General features: G+C 40.0%; 1 protein-coding gene across 32 annotated transcripts in view; it reads left to right on the plus strand.

The window, feature by feature from the left end:
• Positions 1-20,990, plus strand: part of LOC135112626 (uncharacterized) — a 274,887-nt gene that overhangs the window by 175,177 nt on the left and 78,720 nt on the right. For 19 of the 32 annotated variants that reach the window (XR_010274500.1, XR_010274494.1, XR_010274488.1 and 16 more), the window contains one exon: positions 4,505-4,583. The exons of 5 other annotated variants lie outside the window; for them this stretch is intronic. The gene's annotated coding sequence lies outside the window, so the exon portion shown is untranslated. Of the gene's footprint in view, positions 1-4,504; positions 4,584-6,239; positions 6,317-6,664; positions 8,746-20,990 lie in introns of those variants that run through there. 8 more of the 32 variants (XR_010274512.1, XR_010274509.1, XR_010274511.1 and 5 more) reach the window with 4 other exon arrangements.

Consider the following 20,990-nt stretch of genomic DNA (forward strand, 5'->3'; position numbering starts at 1 on the left):
GAGAGAGAGAGAGAGAGAGAGAGAGAGAGAGAGAGAGAGAGAGAGCAACAGGAAGCAGAAAAATAAGCAAGATTACAAGAAAAAAAACAGAACAAGAGGAAGAAAGATCAGAGAAAACATCACATTTCATTAACAAAAGAAAAGAAATAGATCGAGACACATACAGAACCTCGGGGTAAGAGAAGAAAAGAGTAAATATCACTATGTTGAAGTGAGAGAGGCTACAGCGCTGCTTCTCTCGCTTCCCTCTCCTCCTTGTCACCGCCCTGTCATACTCATGATTGTAGTTGTGACGCGACTCCTAGTAAATTATTCACTTCATCCTGCAATCCTGTGTGTCATGATTACTGTGAGGAGTTCATGGCCCTGCGTGACCTATATTATTATTATTATTATTATTATTATTATTATTATTATTATTAGTAGTAGTAGTAGTAGTAGTAGTAGTAGTAGTAGAAGAAGTAGTAGTAGAAGTAGTTGCTGTTGAAGTGTTTATTTGTGTAATGCCTCCTCCTCCTCCTCCTCCTCCTCCTCCTCCTCCTCCTCCTCCTCCTCCTCCTCCTCCTCATTCATCATCATTGCCTTTGTGATTATGGTGTTGGTATGGCTGGTAATGTTGTTGCTCATCTTATTTGTGTGGGTGGGAGGGTGAATGGATAGATGGATGGGTCTCTCTCTCTCTCTCTCTCTCTCTCTCTCTCTCTCTCTCTCTCTCTCTCTCTCTCTCTCTCTCTCTCTCTCTCTCTCTCTCTCTCTCTCTCTCTCTCTCTCTCTCTCTCTCTCTCTCTCTCTCTCTCTCTCATGATTAACTCTCCATCAGCAGCAGAACCTGTCACGTCCCAGCCACGTTCTCTCCCCTTCCCTCCCTTTCCTCCCCTTTTCCTCTTTTCTCGCCTCTTTCTCTTCTCCTTCATACCTCCAACCGCCCTGCATCCTCTCGCAACAGCCCTTTTTATCGCTTTCATTCCCCTTTATCTTCTTATCTCTTTCATATCCCCTTTCTTCTCTTTACTCTTTTCCCCCTTTATCCTTTCCTTGCGTCGTTCACTTTCGTACTTTTCCATTTCTTTTTTTTTCTCCTTTCTCTTATTCCTTTTCTTTTATCCTTTGATCTTTTTATATTTCTGCCTTTTTTTTCTGTTTATTCTTCATTACTTGTTGCCTTCCTTGTGTTATTCACTTATATCCTTTTTTTCTTACATTTATTTATTTCTCTCTCTCTCTCTCTCTCTCTCTCTCTCTCTCTCTCTCTCTCTCTCTCTCTCTCTCTCTCTCTCTCTCTCTCTCTCTCTCTCTCTCTCTCCTCCCTTTACTTTCTTTATTTTTAACTAATTTTTCTCTCTTTTTTCCCTTTCTATCTCATTTCTTCTCCCTCTCCTTAACCTTTACTCTCTTTCTCTTTATCCTTCTATCCTTTTTCTAATTTTTTGTTCTCCTTTAATGTTTTTTTTACCCTTTATATATCCACGTCTTCCTTTCATCATGCTCCTTCATCTCTCTCTCTCTCTCTCTCTCTCTCTCTCTCTCTCTCTCTCTCTCTCTCTCTCTCTCTCTCTCTCTCTCTCTCTCTCTCTCTCTCTCTCTCTCTCTCTCTCTCTCTCTCTCTCTCTCTCCCTCCCTTTCCCCTCCCTCTTCCTTCTCTCCCTCTCCCTTAATTCAGAGGAAAGGACAAACGGAACCTGCAATCTTCTCCTCATTTTCCGTCGTTATTTCCCTTGTTTTTTCCCCTTGTGTTTTTCCCACTCTTATTCTTCAACTCCTTCGTTTCCATGTCTCCCTTTTGATTTCTTCTCATTGTTTCTCATTATCCTTTCTATTTCAGGCTTCTTTTCTCTTTTTTTCCCTTGATTTTCCTTGTTGGCTTATTCTGTCGTTTTTCTCATTTTTCTCTTCCACTTTTCCTTTTCTGCTTCTCTTTTGTCAGCTTTATTTTCCCTGTCTATCTTATATTCTTCTCTTTTGTTCTACTTTTTTTCTATTTTCTTTCTCTTTTGTGATTCGTATATTTCCTATCGTTCTTATTTCCCTCTTTTTTCTTTCAGTTCTTCCTCTTTTTCTTTCTTTTTCATCATATCACCTTTACCACCGGTATTTTCCTTTTTTTATTTAATTTCTCCTCTGTTCTTTCCTCCGTTGTCATCTCACTTTCCCAGTCGATCTTATTTCTCTTCTTTCCTTGTACTCTTTTCTTTTCTCAGTCCACCTGTCGCCTTAACTTTTTCCTGTCTTCTTATTTCCTCTTTTTCCCTTCCACTTTTTCCTCTTTTATTTCTCTCTCGCTATTTTACAGACCCTTTATATTTTCGGCTTTTCCTTGTTTCCTTCCAGCTTCTCCCTTTTCCTCATTGCCTCTCTTTTCCTCCCCTTTTATTTATTTTTTTTCATTTCCCCCAGTGTTTTGTCTTGCACTCGTGTATCCATTCTCTCTCTCTCTCTCTCTCTCTCTCTCTCTCCTCTCTTCTCTCTCTCTCTCTCTCTCTCTCTCTCTCTCTCTCTCCTCTCTCTCTCTCTCTTCGGAAACTTCCCAGTCACGTGTTGATTTTGTTTCGTTCACGTCAGGAATAAATTTTTTTCAAGGGTGTTTTTATCTCGTTCGGTTTTTAGTTCGTCGTCTTTTTAACTCAGTGGCATTTTTGATCCAGCAGGTGACGTGGTGTATTGTAATTCGTAATTTCTCCTTCGTTAGTGATTGATGTGAATGTTGTTATTTAACTTTTTTGTTCAGTGCTTTTGTTACATATATATATTTTTTTTCATTTTTTGTTCGTTTGTTGTTTTTCTATTCATGATTTTTTTTCTTTGTTTTTGTGCCCTGGTGTTTTTCGTGTTTGATTGTTACGATGGAGAACGACGGTACTAATCAAGCGAAGTGTTCTTATTTTTTATGCATTTTTTTCTCTCTGGCCGACACGCGTGTTTCATTATTCAGCACTGTTCCAATTGTATTAATTCCGTCAATATTCTAAATACATTTTCTTGTTTGGATTTTTTGTCACTATCAGCGCCTCGGTGGCTGTAGAAAGTAATGAACATTATTTCCGGTTGTCAGACAAATGAATTTAGTAGTTTTCTTACTTTCGCGAATTGCCTTCTATAAAAATAAAAGTTGTTACGGGTTTTAATAAGAATGTGCAAGTAGATGAGTGGTTCACCTGGATAAGGAATGCGTGTGACTGACCTCTCTCTTTCTCGCACCAATAAACAATCACCCTTGTTGTGGTTCTCTGACGCAAGGAACACAGTGAAACTTTTAAGAGCACCGTGAGTGGTTGGAAGTAGATGGAGAGAGATGATTTTTTCTCGGATGGTGTGATGGATGGGCAACTTCGAGATGAGCATCAGAGGGGGTATAGTTATTATAAAGCTGCTGCTATTCATAGTGATAACTCTGTTCGTTGTTCTGCCACTTATTTTGCGTTGGTACAAGCTGCGTTCTCTGGGTAATATTGTTCATATGAGTTTTGCCTCTGGTTTTGCGTTTCCGTAAGTCCTGCTTCTTGGAAATCAAGTAAATTATACGAGTTTTTCTATCACCCATCTTGCGTTAGTACAAGTTGCCTTTCTTATGTAATATTAAATCTTATTTAGTGAAAATTGAATAACTTGTACCTGTTTATCACACCTGAGTGGTTGCATTGGGGCGTGGCTGCGGAGGTGCTAGGCAGGTGTCCAACGTGATGTAACCAAAGAGGACAGCGGCGAGCAGGAAAGCGTTCTGTTGCCTGCTGGTATTTTTGACCCGGTAGAAAAGGTATGAAGCTCTGCGAGAACTATTCTTTATGCTGGAGTGTTGGAGTCCCGCCGAGTGGTACATTTCCTTTGTATACGTGACAAGAGTGAAATCTAGTTCCTGGTTCTCACTTTGACTTATTTCACCAGTGTCATTTCGCTGAACGTACTGGGGTGAAAAAAAGAGTCTGAAGTTTCAGGAGAGCAAATCCATACGCTTCCTGTTACCAGCCTCAGTGTATTGTAGCTTTGCCTGTTTTCTTTTTCATCATCATTTTTGTAGAAACTGATTGTCTTCCGAACCAGCTTATGATATGTACTGCGCCTCTCTCTTCCTTCTCTTCGCTACTAAAACTCTCTACTTATGTCATGTTCATTATAACAATGCAAGCTGTAGTCAGTGTTAGAACTTATTTATATTTTCATATACCCATATTATTATTATTATTGGTACAAATTTAGATTTCCTGTTATTGCACAAGGTAAAAACTCAAGGATAATTCTTCATTATATGGACAAGTGTTTTATTACTCTAATATATAGGATTAAATGTTCTTCTTCTTCTTTCTTTCTTTTTTATTTTAAGTTACTTTTATAATTAGTCCTAATATATAAATATATATAATTTTTTTTTGTCTGCCCATAGAGCAGTTGCTTTCTAAGGGCTGTTTGTTTGTTATAAAATTATATTAAGTTCTTAACTCAACTGTAAAATGAGAAACATAATAAAGTGTTTAAAGTGTTTAAAGTGAACTCCTTTCCGTCTCTTTCTCAGATTTACTCGGAAGCGCCACGTATTTGGGTGTTTCGCCCCTCTCAGAGGACTCGGAGAAGGAAGGAACAAAGCTCTGCAGGTAAATTTTCTATCCTAACCTCTTCAGAATTTACTTTTACTCTATTCGGGATTGTAAATAACAAAGTTTACTGCTGAGCTTGTTCAGTGGCACTCAGCAGTCAACTTTTCACATATAGACAAACAAACAAAGTCATTTTCAGCTATACATATTTATACATGACCTCAGAGACCATGGAATGAATACATTCATCTTGGTCGGAACTTTACACGAGCTAAAACGTAATCTGGTGACAGCGGCTTCTATTCTTTACGAGGGTGTTTTCAAAAGTGACGGGAGTGCAGCAGAGAACCGCTGTCTTTTGGTTCTTGCGACATGAAGGTGCACTGCCTGAGTGCTCCTAAACGGCTGCCTGTCTTGCACGCGCCGTGTTCAAAGTTTTAGCTCGTCATGGAATGGTCCAGTCATGATTTGTAGGCTTGAAATGGCGTGACATTAAAACGCACAATGCATTATTTCAAACTAATCAAAATAAATTATTCACGCACTCGTTAATATAATACGAAGAACTCGACATAAAAAAAACAAAAAAAAAAAAACTTTGTAAGTAATCACCACGAACAATTATTAATAAAAATTTTTTTATTAATAATTTTGTTTTAATTTTAATAAAATTTAATAATTTTATTAAAAATTTTGTGTGTTTTTTTCAAACACAAAATTTCAAAGCCTACGTCCTGTCAGTTTAATTGCCTTCAGTGAGAGAAGCTTACGTCCTGAAAATCATCATGGGAGTATAAATTAAACTATATGATCGTGAAAGTATTGGCACCATTAAAGAGTTGTGTGCTGTAGGCGAGATACCTGACGGCTAACAGGTGTGAGGTGCTGACGGTGACGGGGAGGCAATGAGGGGAATCTGAGTCATGGGCAGGGAGGGAAGGCAGGATAGAGGAGGATGTAATGGGATGATGGGGATAAGCATGAGAAGGGAGAGAAAGATGATGGTAAAATAATACAGCGTGGGAGGGAAGAGATCAGGAGAGAGAGAGAGGACGGAGATGAAAGGTGTGGTGAGATGGGGAGGAAGGAAGGAGAGAAGCAAGACAGATAAAAAAAAAAATAGTGGCGTGGGGAGGAGAGAAATGAGTTTTAGGGGAAACGGAGGAAGGAGGGAAAGAAAAGGAACCTGTTGGTGGGGACACTGGAGGAAGTGAATGAAAAACAAGATAGAGAACGAAGAGCTTATCGATACTGGTGGCCACGCAGCGGGTGTGGCACAGACTGGTAGCTACGTTTTGGCAGACTTCATGATTTATGTATCTAAGCAGATTGCATTTCGGTAAAAGTAAAGGTCGGTACACAATAATTATCTTTATCCTTCTTCTTTCGTTCTTTTTCTTTTCTTCCTTCTCTCTCTCTCTCTCTCTCTCTCTCTCTCTCTCTCTCTCTCTCTCTCTCTCTCTCTCTCTCTCTCTCTCTCTCTCTCTCTCTCTCTCTCTCTCTCTCTCTCTCTCTCTCTCTACTCCTTACTTTACGACCTTTATTTTAACTCATTTTCTCCTTCCCTCTCCCTCTTTTTTTTATCATCTCAGCCTTTACTCTCATACTCTCTATCCTGCAATCCTTTTTCTTATATTCCTTTCTGTTTGCATCTTCGTCCCTATATATCTCAAACACAGGCTGGTGGATACATTTTGGAATTTATTCAAGCAGGTTTCATTTCAGCAGAAGTAAAGGTCAGCTCTCTCACCTGATAGATTCCAGGTGGACTAGCACGCCATTTAAATGCGGTAAGTGTCTGAAAAATTAACATAGCTAAGACATTCTCAATTCCAGTGTTTTTTTTTTTTTTTTTTTTTTTTTTTTTGTGCTGCACCATGAATTTTTAGGGAGGTATTTTTTTTCAGCGTACTGAGATGCATTAAGTTATGATGGCAGTTTTCAATGTAACAGAAGGAATGGCATCAATATATTAAACATTTCTGGAAATAACAAAAACTGAGCTGCATTAAAATCATTTATTCTCATTTTTTCATTGATTTGTTTGTAGTTTTTTGACAGTTTCTATTTTTCACATCTTTCGTTGCATTTTTTTTAATAATTTATTTGACCTCTATTACTAGTTTTTCCTTCACTAGAATCTGGAGGGAGTGGGAGTGCAGCGATTGCGAATAAATGTGCTGAAATATGTTATGTTCGAATTTGCAGTTGTATAAATGATAAGTGTGTTGTAAAATGTCCTTATACAATCATATTTGCTAAACATTTCATCAGTGATGTCATTGTTTGCACACAGATTTTTTTTATTGTACTTGGTAATTTGCAATGAGGTTAAATACACACCTGCATCTCCATGAATTCAGCTTTCTATATCATAAAAAAATACATATATAATCCTTTCACCATGATCCGACGCCTACTCATAAAAGGAAAGCTACCAGTAAGGGGGAGGCCATGGCAGACGTGCCCAACATTATCACTGGGCATGTGGCACGTGTCGGACTATGAAGGACAGATGAGCATGGGCAGCCCCCCAGCATAGCACCATCCTCACCAGTGGAAATGTACTTACAAGAAAAGACAGAAATGGGTGTGAGAAGTAAAAGATCCCAACCCTCATCTTGACAAGGCGTCAGCCCATCATTACAGCGTTAAAATAGCTTATAAATATAATATTAGCTATTTAAGGTAGTCGCCTCCTGTCTATCCCGTAAAAAAGACTTACAGACATTAGGTGATGGCGCTACCAGCAATCGTGAATAAATAAATATATCAGTTTCCCATAATATCCGGTGCAGTCCCACTTTCCCTTACTTTGTATCCTCCGTTTTCTGAGTTCCTCCCACTGCAGGTGACGTCGTGTAGCTGACGTCAAGATGTGTGCATTGGGGGACCTGATAAACCTACTGGTCTTGTGTTAATGCAGTTATGTTGAAGGACTAGAGAGAGAGATCCTGATGTAGGATATGAAGTGAATTTCGAAACATAACGTAACACTTGTATGCAACTTCGATATTTGTTTCTGACATGAAGGCCAAGGTTGGCGATGCGTAGCATATTTGTTTAACCCTTTCACTGTGACATGCATTAATTCACAGCGCTAGAAGGAATGCGTGCAATATTTATAATGACTTAAATGAAAGGAGGGGATTGAAAAGAATAGACAGCAATTTCTGACTCGTGTAACATTTGAGGTGGCTGTAGAATACGAAAAGATGTCAGTAATGAAGGAGAGATGTGCCAGAAAGCAGTGGAAGGGTTAAGCAAACAACTGCAGTCATGCTAAGACCTTTTTGAAATAGTCGCGCAAGTTTATTTAATATCATACTGTAGAGGCTTTTACTAATGGATTAAATTTCACCTTTCTGTATCACTTTACCTAACATCCTCTCTCTCTCTCTCTCTCTCTCTCTCTCTCTCTCTCTCTCTCTCTCTCTCTCTCTCTCTCTCTCTCTCTCTCTCTCTCTCTCTCTCTCTCTCTCTTAGGTCAGCGTTGCTCCATCAATCAATCATTCACTATGGTATCAATTATTCCCCAATTTTCTTCTGTCTATTATTTTTAATTCATACGATAACATTTAGCAACCTTTTATTTTCTTCACCTGGGACGTGAAAACGCGATACACTTTTCCCCCGCGTTGGAACGAGTGAGTAAAAGTTGAAGCGGCAAAGTAGAAGCGGCAATATTTCTCATCGCTTCGTTCTGTTCTGCGTGGAGTGATGAAAGGCAACGCAAGCTTCAGAAAAAAAAAAAAAAGAGGGAACGCTGCGAAACTCCCCTCAAGGTCTGCTGTGTCTTTTTTCCCTTTTTTTTCCCTATCCATGTTTATTTGGTCGTTTATTTCCTTTCATATATTTTCACCGAGGATCAACCTTTATCTGTGCGCATCTGTTCTTTCTTCCTGCCTTTAGAGTATTGCTGTAAATAAATAGAAACTGGAAAAAGAAAACGGGGCAGTTGCTACAGACTAGAGCGAGGAGAAACTATTCGAAATTGATAACGAAGATAAAAATGTACTGTTTTATTGTGAAGTCCGTGCGATTTTTATAATTATTTCTAGACTATTATACGGTTATCAAATGCTAATTAAAAGTGATGTGACAGGACGTATGCTAATTCGTCTCGTCCAAGTGAAATGAATCATGGTATCAGTCAGGATCGGAATACATTATATTTATATTAATCTCCTTTTCCACATTACCCGGAAGAGAGTTTGGCTTTGGGATCAGGTGTGGTGGAGAGAGAGAGAGAGAGAGAGAGAGAGAGAGAGAGAGAGAGAGAGAGAGAGAGAGAGAGAGAGAGAGAGAGAGCAGGTATGTGTGTATGTGTGTGTTAAAGTGGAGGGCTACAGTGAAGAGTAGGTAGATGTTATTAGGTGTGGAGAGGTACTGGGATGAATTCTTAATAGGTACACAGTATTAACTCTATTTCTGGCTGGCTGTAGTGGAAGGTATTGGGATTTTCAAAGGCATTTCTACGTTACTGACTATTTCCAGTACTTTCGATTTATATACTCTGCTGGAAGTTAATGGGATTTATAGAGGTATTTATGCGCCTAGTGATAGTTTAAGAAGGACTATGGGTAATCAACAGGGGAACAGCTATGGGATTTCAAGCTATCATGTCTTTGGTCTCTGAAAAGGCTCCTGGTGAGAAAGCAAAGCAGTTAAGAGTCCAAAACATTGTTAGTGAAAGCGGCTAAGGGCAAAAAAATAGCAAAAAAGTGGCAGGTAAAAAAAAAAAAAAGAAATAAGAGAAAGGTTTATTGGTTTTCTGAAGTGTATTGATATTCCTCTTTTGAAATAGCTGAAGTCGTAGGCTGTGTAGAGGAAGGTCAGTGGGCAGCAAGAAAGAGTGTGGATGGAAGAGTGGGAGATTCGTGAGATGGAGAGCGGGATGTTAGGAAGAGAAAAATGTGCCAAAGGTGAAGTTACGGTGGGGTGTGAGTGAAACATTTATCATTGAAGAGGTGAACAGGTACGTTTGGTTCACTGGAGACTCTTGCGACCTTTACGAGTGCAAATATGCAATATAGATGATCAAACCACGAGGCAAATTTAAATGCTAGACATGATATTGTTTAGTGGGAATAAAATAGATAATGAAACTACTTGGTGAATACAAAGCACGAATAAATAATATTGTTGGTCGAGGAATACATAATTATGTAACTTCATAAATATGGATAATAATAGATAACTCTTTTTTGGCGACGAGCAGGTAATTAGATAAATGAATGAATAAATAAATAGTTAAATAAATGAATAAATGAGTAATGAAGATAAAGAATACATGCTCAAATAGCTAATTTATTGAAAAAAAATGCAAAATAGTGACTGACGAATATTTAAGAGACAAATCATATAAAAGAAATTTCCACTTTAACTTCTAACCTTTACTTGTGACTGTTAGATGTGTCTTAACTATGAACCAATAAAATAGAAACTTTCTTAATAAAACCCTAAAAGTATTCTCTAGAGATGGTCCTTTCAAGTAGACATCTTTCTTACTGGTACTCCTTTTAGTAATAACACATACGTTTTTAAAAGAAACACCTGTTATTAGTCCCTTTAAGTAATGACCTTAATTAATTATACTCCTTTTTAAAAGTAAGTTATATGACGTTTTATATATAATTTTGTAAAAGGAACACCCTCAAATTATCCCCTTTAAATAGTGGTCTTATTTAATGGTACCCGCTTTTAGTAGTGACTTGAATGATCTTTAGATAAAAAAAAAAACATTTAAACTCCCTTACACTGTGACTCCTGAAAAGATCGCCCCTCTTTGCCTTGTTGCTATGGATGTGTCTCTTTAAATTACATTACCCTTATTATTACTTACCCTTTTAGTACAGACTTAAGTGACCTTCAGATAAAGGACAAATTAAATGTCCTTACATGACCCCTGAAAAGGTCGTCCCACCCTGGCCTGTATTGCCGCGGACCGCTTGCAAAGTTCGGAAAGTTTGTGATGTTTTTCCCGGGTATTATTTTCCAGGTCAGCCAAGTAATTTCCCTCTGAGCCCAAAGATCAGCAGGAAACCCAAGTAAAGCCTCTTAGGATGGCTTCGGCGGCAGAGGAATTTAAGTACAGAATATATTATAGAAAAAAAAGTGCATGAGAAATAACAAATGATAAAACATATTCCCATTTTTCTGCAGCAAACATACAAGAATTTGACTTAATTTGATTTTTTTTTGTCTATTTTTCTTCTTTTTTTTATGTGTTTTGTTAATGCGATCCCATTATGCTTGGGTTCAGTCCTATTTTTGTGTGTTTCGATCTTAAGTGGGTCAGGATTCCAAACATTAAGCGCCACATAGTCACCACGTCCATTGAATTCCTGCGATTCCTCGCCTTCCTCCCACACTTACTCACGTCCCGCCATCGGTTTCCTATTCTTTTGCTTCACACGATTATTTAACATTTTCCATTCTTCTTCCTAGTTTCCTTCCTACACGGTCTCTCTCTCTCTCTCTCTCTCTCTCTCTCTCTCTCTCTCTCTCTCTCTCTCTCTCTCTCTCTCTCTCTCTCTCTCTCTCTCTCTCTCTCTCCTTCTGTCTGCAGTCTCCTATCCGCTCTCCTTTACCTCCTTTCTCCTCCTTTATCTCTCCATTCCCCTTATCTCCCACACTCACCTACTGCTTCCTCCCTCCCTCCGCTCTCGTCATTCCCCTCTTCCCAGCTCTTTCCTCCGTTCATCTCCATTTTCTTCTCTCTCCCACACTCTCCTCTTCCATATCCCACTCTTACTTTCTCTTTTCCCCTTCCCCTGTCTTTATCCAACTCTTCTCCCTGGCCATCCCCTCCTTCTATGCCTCTATTCTCCCTCTCGTTCCCCTCCTCTTCTCAATTCGGCTCCAGTCTCCTCTCCATTTCTCTTTTCTCCATCCTCTCTTACCCCTACTGCTCTGCGTCCTTGCTGTGTCCCTTCCTCGTCTCCATCCTCTTCACCCTCTCGGCCGCGGGACCAGCAGTTTGGCAGGCAGCTTTGGGCCTCCCACCTGTTATCGGCTCGGTGCAAATCGCCACCAGGTCATATATCTCCCTGATGTGTGTGTCCGGCCGAGGAGGCGGAGAGTAACGAGGCCACTCGACCGCCCCCGTCCCGCCGCCTCCTCCACCTGTCCCGAAAGGCAGTGAATCCCCGCGTTGAAGTTTGCGCATTGCAGAATTGAATCTGTGCGACCCCGATGGCTCGTAATCGCCGGAGTGTGTTGAGGACGAGGCTCCAGCAGGCTGCCAGTGGCTCACGGGGACGCGCGCGGCTCAGCGGGAGTGAAAACATTGTAACACGGAGAAAAGGCAATGGGCGCCGCTGAGCATTTTAAGTGAGGCGATAAAGATATTGAAGGCTGCAGCTAACTAGATTGAGGTGAATGTTTGCCTGTCGCGGTGTGTTGCCCCGGGCCAGAGTTCACAGGCAGAGAAAGGGAAAGGGAGGCTTTTTTCTTTTTGTTTTCTTTTTCCTTTTGGAGAGAGAGAGAGAGAGAGAGAGAGAGAGAGAGAGAGAGAGAGAGAGAGAGAGAGAGAGAGAGAGAGAGAGAGAAAAAGAGAGAGAATGGAGTGTTTACATTTACATGGTGCTAGGGGACCACCACTCGTAGTCATGGAGTCGTGACGCTCCGGAACTGGGCGCAGGAAATAAAACAAGACCCATAAAAGGGGTGAGCGCCGCGCCGGGCCGACACACACACCAGCCTTCGCCCAAACGTTACCTTCACGATTTTACTTAGTTTGTCCTGAATATTTGATAAGGAGCCAAACAGCCCTGCAGTAATACCTCATTGAAAGAGTATTTACTGTAACCAAGTAATAATAGCTGACTTATCATTTTTTTCTTTCGTAAACCGATCAGTTGTATCGGTTATTAATTGCTATCATGGTTGCCTGAATTACTGTCATTACGTTAATACTAAAAACCTGTGAATAGTTAATGTATATTTGTATTAGAATTCCACTAAACAGTTCGTGGAAACCAGAAGCCACACAAGAAGCAGGTATTCGTGCTATTTAGGGATGCTCATCTGTTATCACAAGTACACAAGAGCATCAGAAAATAAGAGAAGCTGCAAGAATAGTTAACGTATAGTATAAGTATTAGACTTTCAATGAGCGGCTCTTGGAAACTAGAAATCTCACAAGAAGCGGGTATTCGTGGCAATCAGTGATGTTCCTCATTTATCATAAGAGCATAAGAGCATCAGGAAATAAGGGGAGATGCAAGAAGTCAGGCAAGTCGTCGGGCATACACGTGGCAGTCTGTACGAAACATACTCTCCTATCTTAAACTAAACCACGCGGCAGTCCTTCCGGCAAAACTTTAACGGGAAGAATCAGGCGATATTTCATTGCTTCAAAAAAACGAAAAGTTCCAGACGCGTTGCAGTACTTCCAGCAACAGCACGCATTAGCTGGAAGAGCCATTCAATATTCCAGTGCATTAAGGAGCAGGCAGGTGTCTCGCTACTTCCCGGCGTGTTTAATTTAATCACCTGTCCGATCCAGTGAGGTATTCATGCTTCAGGCGACACGAGCACACCGCGCCACGCCCTTGCTTATGGGGAATGGTATTAGTCAAGCATGTAATACCGAGGTACTCCTATTTTTCTGCCGCGTTATTCCTGTATTCTGAGCCTTGAGGTATAATGTTCTGAATAGGTGTTTAATTTTCTGCTTACCTGGTCGTAGTGATAATGGTGGAGTTGTGTTTATTGTATTTGTTGTATTGTATCTTGCTGCTGAAGAGTTTGTATTTTTGCTGCTATGTTATTCCAGTATTCGAAGTACTGAGGTGTGCGGTACAATGGTCTGAATAAATGTTTAGTTGTCTCTTTAACTGGCAGGTGGTGGTGGTGTAGTGTGTGCCATGTTGTGTTCCTCTTGCTGTCTTCATCCAGCGTCCGACAGAGTAATGAAGTGTGTGGGATATCTTTTTGGGTGTACGTGTTTAATTGTATGTTTTATTTTGGTTGTGGAGATTTATTTGATGTAACTGAGGTTTTGGGAAAGATAACAAGAAAAAAAGAAGAGAAAAGGCATACTGAAGATGTAATTTCCTTAAGAGTAAAAAAAAAAGTCAAAGGTTATATTGTGAAGTGTTTTGAAACCTTTCCTTTAATAGTGATAGTTTTATTTGTTTATTTTATTTACTTACTTATTTTCTTACTTATCTACTTACACATTTATCTATCTATTTATTTATTTGCTGCTTATGTTGGTTCTAAATCCGAGGAAGTAACAACCTCTGCATTATAGCTACTTGTTACATGTTTAATCCTGTGCTTAACATGTTGCAGCGAAATAACGAAGCTATAATTAAGTACTTTTCGAACACTACATAACGCATACAGTGTTGGTGAGTGGAGTTTTAAGACCCATGGCTGGAAAGTCATTCATATGTCTGTCTTTACTTGGAATAACGAGAAGCAGACGTGTTTCCTTTTCTTTCTTCATCCAATTACATCCATCCAGCCTCCATCACTTAATTACAATGTTTACCAGATGCCTTATTTCACTCCTTACAACTGTACACTTTCCCCATATACACAACACACACATATCACTAACATCTCTGCATCTCTACTCGTTCCTGTATACACAACATTATCACTCGTAAACTCCAGATTGACTCATGCATAAAGTCTCTTTTTCCAACACATTACAGACATTTTTGGGAGGTATCGAGTTGGTGTTTTTTTTTTTCTGTCCGCCCCGCCGCTCCACGCCAGTCTCCGGAGGGTAAGAAATAATTAAATGTTCACTCTGCCCGTAGGAGTTCCCGCCGCTCCACTCGCGTAAGCATTTAAAGATTTTATTGGCGTGAATAATTACATGTACGTAATAATGAATAAATGAGACTTAAAGACGAGAGATGGATATGAGAGGGTGAGGCAGAAGGGAAGGCGAGAGAGAGGGTTCAGGCGGTGAAAGAGTGCGAGGTTGGGTTGAGTACAGGGTGTGGTGGTGGTGGTGGTGGTGATGGTTGTTGTTGTTGTTGTTGTTGTTGTTGTTGTTGTTGTTAGTATTGGTGGTGGTAGTAGTAGTAGTAGTAACGATTGATTTTGTTGTTGTTAGTATTGGTAGTAGTAGTAGTAGTAGTAGTAGTAGTAGTAGTAGTAGTAGTAGTGGTGGTAATAGTAATGATTGTTTTTGTTGTTTTAGGTGTGATAGTAGTAGTAGTAGCAGTAGTAGTAGCTATCGTTATAGTAGTAGTTATCGTCGTAGTAGTATTATCATTGGTAGTAATAGTGGTAGTAGTAGAAGTTGTAGCAATAGTAGTAGTAGTAGTAGAAGTAGCAGTAGCAGTAGTTATCGTTGTAGTAGTATTATCATTGGTAGTAGTAGTAGTAACAGTAGTAGTAGTAGTAGTAGCAGTAGCAGTAGCAATAGTAGTAGTAGTATTCAGCAAGTAGTTTACACCTTTCCAGCTGCAGTCTTCCTCAGCTGCATCCATTACATCCGGTATATTCAGTCCGCGCTTTTATTCAATTGCCATCTGGCCGCAACAAAATTCACCCGGCCCAGCCCAGCCCGCCCTAGCCCGACTTAACCAAATTTAACATGAAAATACTTTAGAGGGAATCTTGTGCGGAGAAATATTAATGGGAGAAATATATCAGTGTTCGAATGTCAAATAATTTTAATGGTTATAGTGAATCCTGATGAATAACGGCCGGTAAGATAAAATATAATGAAATAAAAAAATATGCATCTGAATTTTTAAGGCATATATATATAAAAAGTAAAAAAAAAAAAAAAAAAACACTGGGTCACAGATATTAATTAATCCCCATTAACGCGCCTCGAAATACGAGAGGCAAAATTCATCAGATGCCGATAGTAATAAATATTATATAGTTAATGTGCTTCTTGTCACCTGATTTCCCGCCTCGCATTTCACTATTTAATTCCATCCGTGAAAAATATATGATAAATGACGAATAATCTTTTTTTATTTGAAACTCAATAAGACATAAGAGCAAAGGTGTCAGATTCACGCAGGACGAAGAGAGAGAGAGAGAGAGAGAGAGAGAGAGAGAGAGAGAGAGAGAGAGAGAGAGAGAGAGAGAGAGAGAGAGAGAGAGACGCAAATGAAGAAGAATGTGCTGGATTGTGAGTTAATTTGGCGTGTTGTCGGTAAAAAGTGTCGCGTCGGATATCAGTCATCGCAAGGAATTTATCTCATGTCCGTCTTTCCTTCCGATGCATTCAGGCGGAAACTTGTGTCATTTTCCGGCTCGGTATGAGAGAGGACGCGCGGCCTTGAGATTGTTTTATTTTTGCTCTTTTCTCTTCACCTCCTACACCTTCTTCCCCTCCTCCTCTTCCTCTTTTGTATGTTCTTTCTTGCTTATCTTCGTACACCTGCCAGTCTGTCTACCTTGAAGTTCCTGTTCAGATGTTTTGAATATTAATCAGCTTCAGCTTGTCTTACTTTTTGCTTTTCTTATTCTTTGCTCACATTTCCTTCTTGTGACCCTGGCTGCCTTCAGATACTTGTCAGTCTTTTACATTTTCCGTTGGTGCGATGACCTTCAGCAGAATGAAGATGCAGGGTATTAGGTATGTTTCTTGCAAGGAATGTCACATGTACTCGTAAGCTACACGTCTTCTTGCAGCTTCGTTTATTTCATTACGTACTCAAGTTCTAAGATACATCCACGGAAAGCGGAACCAGACTTACCTATAGTCTGGTAATTATTATTTTTTTTATTATATTTAGTTTCCCTGCATACAGAAGCTTCCCGTAAGACTGAGCATCATGAACTACTAAGTATAGTGTTAGCGGGAATTGCGTTCATGCATCTGGCCAAATGGTTCATTGATTCCCTGACATTCATTCACCTTTCCAAATCTTCCACACGCAGAATTATACAATAGGATGGCAATTAGACATGCAGGCTGATAACAAAACAATATTGGTTGTTGAACGATTAGCGAGAGTTGCGGGACGTGAAGTAGGAAAGCAAAGAGGTCAGTCTTTCTCCCTGTGATGAATGGAAACGTGTTATTTGCATGGTGAGAAATAAAGTCAGTTCAGGGTCAGTTGTTGTGATGGTAATGTATCCAGCGGCGAGAGGTGGAAAAAAAGAAAAAAAAGAAAAACAGGCATCTCACCGTGTACATATGACTTTTTCTCACTCAAGGGAGTAATAATGAAAAAAATAAATAAATAAAAAGATTAAAAAAAAACAACGCACTAACTGGGAGGATCGAGAAAGACAGCTGTCACTTTCCCTCCATAAAAACACGCTGCAGGAGGCTGAATGAGAGAGAGAGAGAGAGAGAGAGAGAGAGAGAGAGAGAGAGAGAGAGAGAGAGAGAGAGAGAGAGAGAGTGTGTAGGAGCGCGCAGAGTGATGTAGTGGCGACTAAGACAGATCGTCCTAGCAGTTCTACATCCCGTCTTACCCAGCATTTGCGTCATGTTCATGTGTTTCATCAGTCTTCCTCTTTCATGCTTGCCTTTGTTGTTGCTCTTATAATATTGGGTTACATTTGATACACAGACACTTCCAGCCAATATCCGTCACGGTAAGACTTATTCAGTTATTATTATTATTATTCATATGACAAACCTGTGAAATTGTTATATTTTTCTTTGTGTGTGTGTGTGTGTGTGTGTGTGTGTGTGTGTGTGTGTGTGTGTGTGTGTTTGTGTTTGTGTTTGTGTTGACATTTAAGATTTTTTCTTTTCGTTTTCGCATTTTTTCTTTTATTGTTGTTTGTCACGGTAAGACATATTCAGTTATTATTATTATTCATATGACAAACTTGTGAAAGTGTTACATTCTTCTTCTTCTTCTTCTTCTTCTTCTTTGTGTGTGTGTGTGTGTGTGTGTGTGTGTTTGTGTAGACATTTAAGTTTTTTTTCTTTTCGTTATCGCACTTTTTGTTTGTTGTTTGTATTTGTGTGAATTTTTGGGGGGATCCATTTATTTGTTTATTCATTTTTTTATTTCTATTTTTTTTCATCTTTTGTTTGTTTCTAGTGGGAATTTGTAGAGCATGACAACATAACCTTTACACTTTCACTAATTATTAATCATCTACAAGAAAAGTAATTGGACAAACAAGACAAACCCTGCCTGACTCCACACATGTCCTGATGCTCCCTTCCTCATATCAACTTACTAATTTTGGTCCTTACTCGTGTTCACTTCTTGGTAAGCCTTCCCAGTCTTCTGTTGTAAATAATCTTTTCCCATTTGTTCTTGCATCAGTCTTTCATTTATTCATTTCCCTCTCATATCCTCAAATCATCTTTACACTATCTCTCCCTCTTTATCTGCAACTATATCTTTTCTCTCTTGTAGTTCCAATTTTCTGTTCTAAATAAGCCTTTTCCATCTGCTTCCTTCTTGCGTCAATCTTTCACTTATCCCTTTCCCTCTCATATCTTCAGATCATCACTCTGTCTCTCTTTCTGCATTGGCAACTATCTCTTTATCTCCCTCATACTTGCGTCATGCAGGGAAGCGCAGCCACACTCTATTAGCTGCCCTCCTCCAGTGTCAAGGGCAGACCCATGTGGTGAGTCTTTCCACCTAAACCTCCCCTAGTGCATCGGTGTGCTATTGAGGTGAGCTGGATGGAAAGGCTTCAGTGTTCCTCAAGCCTTGGCAGAGGAATATTGAGTGTGATTTAGAGAGGGTTGAAAATAGTAAACGAACTTGAAGGAGCGGATACTCTGGGAGGCTGTAACCAATAGGAGATACAGGGAGAGAGAGAGAGAGAGAGAGAGAGAGAGAGAGAGAGAGAGAGAGAGAGAGAGAGAGAGAGAGAGAGAGAGAGAGAGAGAGAGAGAGAGAGAGTTGTGTTGTAAGAGTTCCCAAGTAAGAAAGTCATTGCCGAAGTAATAATTCCCAGTCCTATTCACTCCTCGGCTGGTGAAAGACTTCCCTGACTTGGGTAATTATTCGGTCATTATTAATTTCCTCGGGCGTGAAGGGAACTTTTCACTGAACACTCCATACTCCCTAAGCTCTCGTAGCTGTAATGGATTTTCTTTTCCCACTATTCAACTTTTCTGCGGGAACATTCGAGAGGTTTTAACTTAATTCTGCTCTTTACCTTTTTATTTATTCATCTATTTTTATTTCGGTATGTGTGGTAAAAATTTTGGATGGAGATTTTGTGACTCTTAATGGCGTCACGAATGGAAGATGGTGAAGGTAATTGATAAGACGAATATTTATTGATGTATGTATATTTGATACTTGAACTTGAAACTTTGATGTTCGTGTGAATCATTTAGAATCACGGATAGGATTGATCTAGTTGTTTATTAATATTCATGGCCATATCTGTTGCCCACAGCCGCTGTTCTTAAATATTCAGATCCACAGAATTGGACATTGATAATACCAATACTCACACCTTGGTTGTGGTAAATATGTGAGTGAGTTGGCACAGTGCAGTGTTTGTTTCACCCTCACTCATAACTGACGCACACACAAAAAAAAAAAAAAAAAATAAATAAATAAATAAATAAAAAATAAATAAATAAATAAAATAAATAAAGCACACACACACACACACACACACACACACACACACACACACACACACACACACACACACACACACACACACACACACACACACACACACACACACACACACACACACACACACACTACACTAATGACACGTTAAGATGATTCTCCTCTATTCATTCAGGACTTTAGACGGCTTCCAAACTTCATTTAATCACATATTAGTTAGCCATATTATATTAAATGAACAGGTGGGTCATTCATAACCCCCTTGATAGGAAATAGAATCATCTTTAACCTGATAACTTAATTGACGTATAGAAATATTATTAAAAAGATGTTGTGATGCTGAGACGGTTAAATAGGAGCATAACAGCATAAGAAAACAAGGGAAGTCGTAAGAAGACATCAGAACTACACGTGGCAGTCCCTTTATAAAACATCCCCACCTTTTTCCACCTCACCCCCAATCCATAAATCTGTCAAGTCTTATAAAATCCTCCCTATTGACTCGGTGCTAACAATAATCACAGCACACCCACAAGACACACCTGCACATCTTTCACACCTGCAATAAATCACCCACACTTTTCTCCAAACTTCCAGGTGACGTACTCTAGATAATGTAAGGTACAATATAATTAAGACGACCACAACCCTCACCCTTCCTCTCCCCCATAGAAGCCAGTGAGAGATCAAATGTATAAATTCATTTGCTAAACTTTGCACATTACGCCATTCGTATATTTTTGGGCCATTTGCATATTTATGGAAAGAAATGACGATATATCCTCCAACCTCGACGCATGGGAGTAAAGGTGCGTGTTCCAGAGAGAGAGAGAGAGAGAGAGAGAGAGAGAGAGAGAGAGAGAGAGAGAGAGAGAGAGAGAGATTCAGGAGATCTTAGTGTGGGTGAAGGAAAGAGGATGAGGCAGCCTTTTAGGTAAATGTAGAGATGCGGAGCTTAAGAACAAAGGCCTGGGCGCGCGCGCACACACACACACACACACACACACACACACACACACACACACACACACACACACACACACACACACACACACACACACACACACACACACACACACACACACCTATCTAATATCTAAGTATCTGGGCATCCTCACTTTCTTGGTTGGGGAAGCTTGTGTCTGTCTTATTATGCCTGGGTTGCCTGGTTTTCCTTGTCCTCCTCCTCCTCCTATTTATCGTCGTCCTCGTTGCCTTCCTTCTCCTCCGCCTTCTCTTTCTCTTTCTCTTCCTCTTCTTTCTCCTTCTCTTTCTCCTCCTCTTTCTCCTCCTCCTCCTCCTTGTGCAGAAGCGGAGGATTAAGGAGGGTCGTATTTCGCTCGTTTTTAGTAGATATTCATGAAAAGGAAGAGGTGATTTTTTAAAGGGCGCTAACAGCCTATTCCCGGGGAGTCACATTTTAAAAACTTTGGCGATTTTTGGAACGTGAAATAAATATTTTGGGTTTTATGCGACATGGCCGGAGGAAAAATAAAACGGAGGAAGGGGTGACGGAAAATCCCAGGATGAAAAAGAATTCCGATATTAAAAACGAGACAAGTAATGTAGGAATTAAATTAAAGTTTAGTGGGAGTGCGGGCGTGCGTGTGGGCGTGCGTCCCTGGCCGTCAGTCTGCTCTTCTGTGTCATCGCAGCCAGCTTGAGTTGAATAATTGCTGGCGACACTCTGCGCCCAAAGCTGTCCTCGACCAAATCGCATTTCAATAATCATCAGCTTTTCCAGGAACGCGGAGATCAGGAGCAGCCATCAGCAGGTGCGGGCGCGCGTCCCCTCGTGTCAGTGCCCTGAGCTGCACACTGTCCCTGAATAATAATTATAGTTTATCTAAAGTTCCACGTAGTTACGAGAGTGTAGTCGTGCCGGGACTTTGTATAGCCCTCACAATGCATGTACATTTTCCTCTCAGGCTTAGGCGGCTTAATCATCCCT

Source organism: Scylla paramamosain, chromosome 24 (assembly GCF_035594125.1).
Source record: "Scylla paramamosain isolate STU-SP2022 chromosome 24, ASM3559412v1, whole genome shotgun sequence".
Taxonomy (NCBI): domain Eukaryota; kingdom Metazoa; phylum Arthropoda; class Malacostraca; order Decapoda; family Portunidae; genus Scylla; species Scylla paramamosain.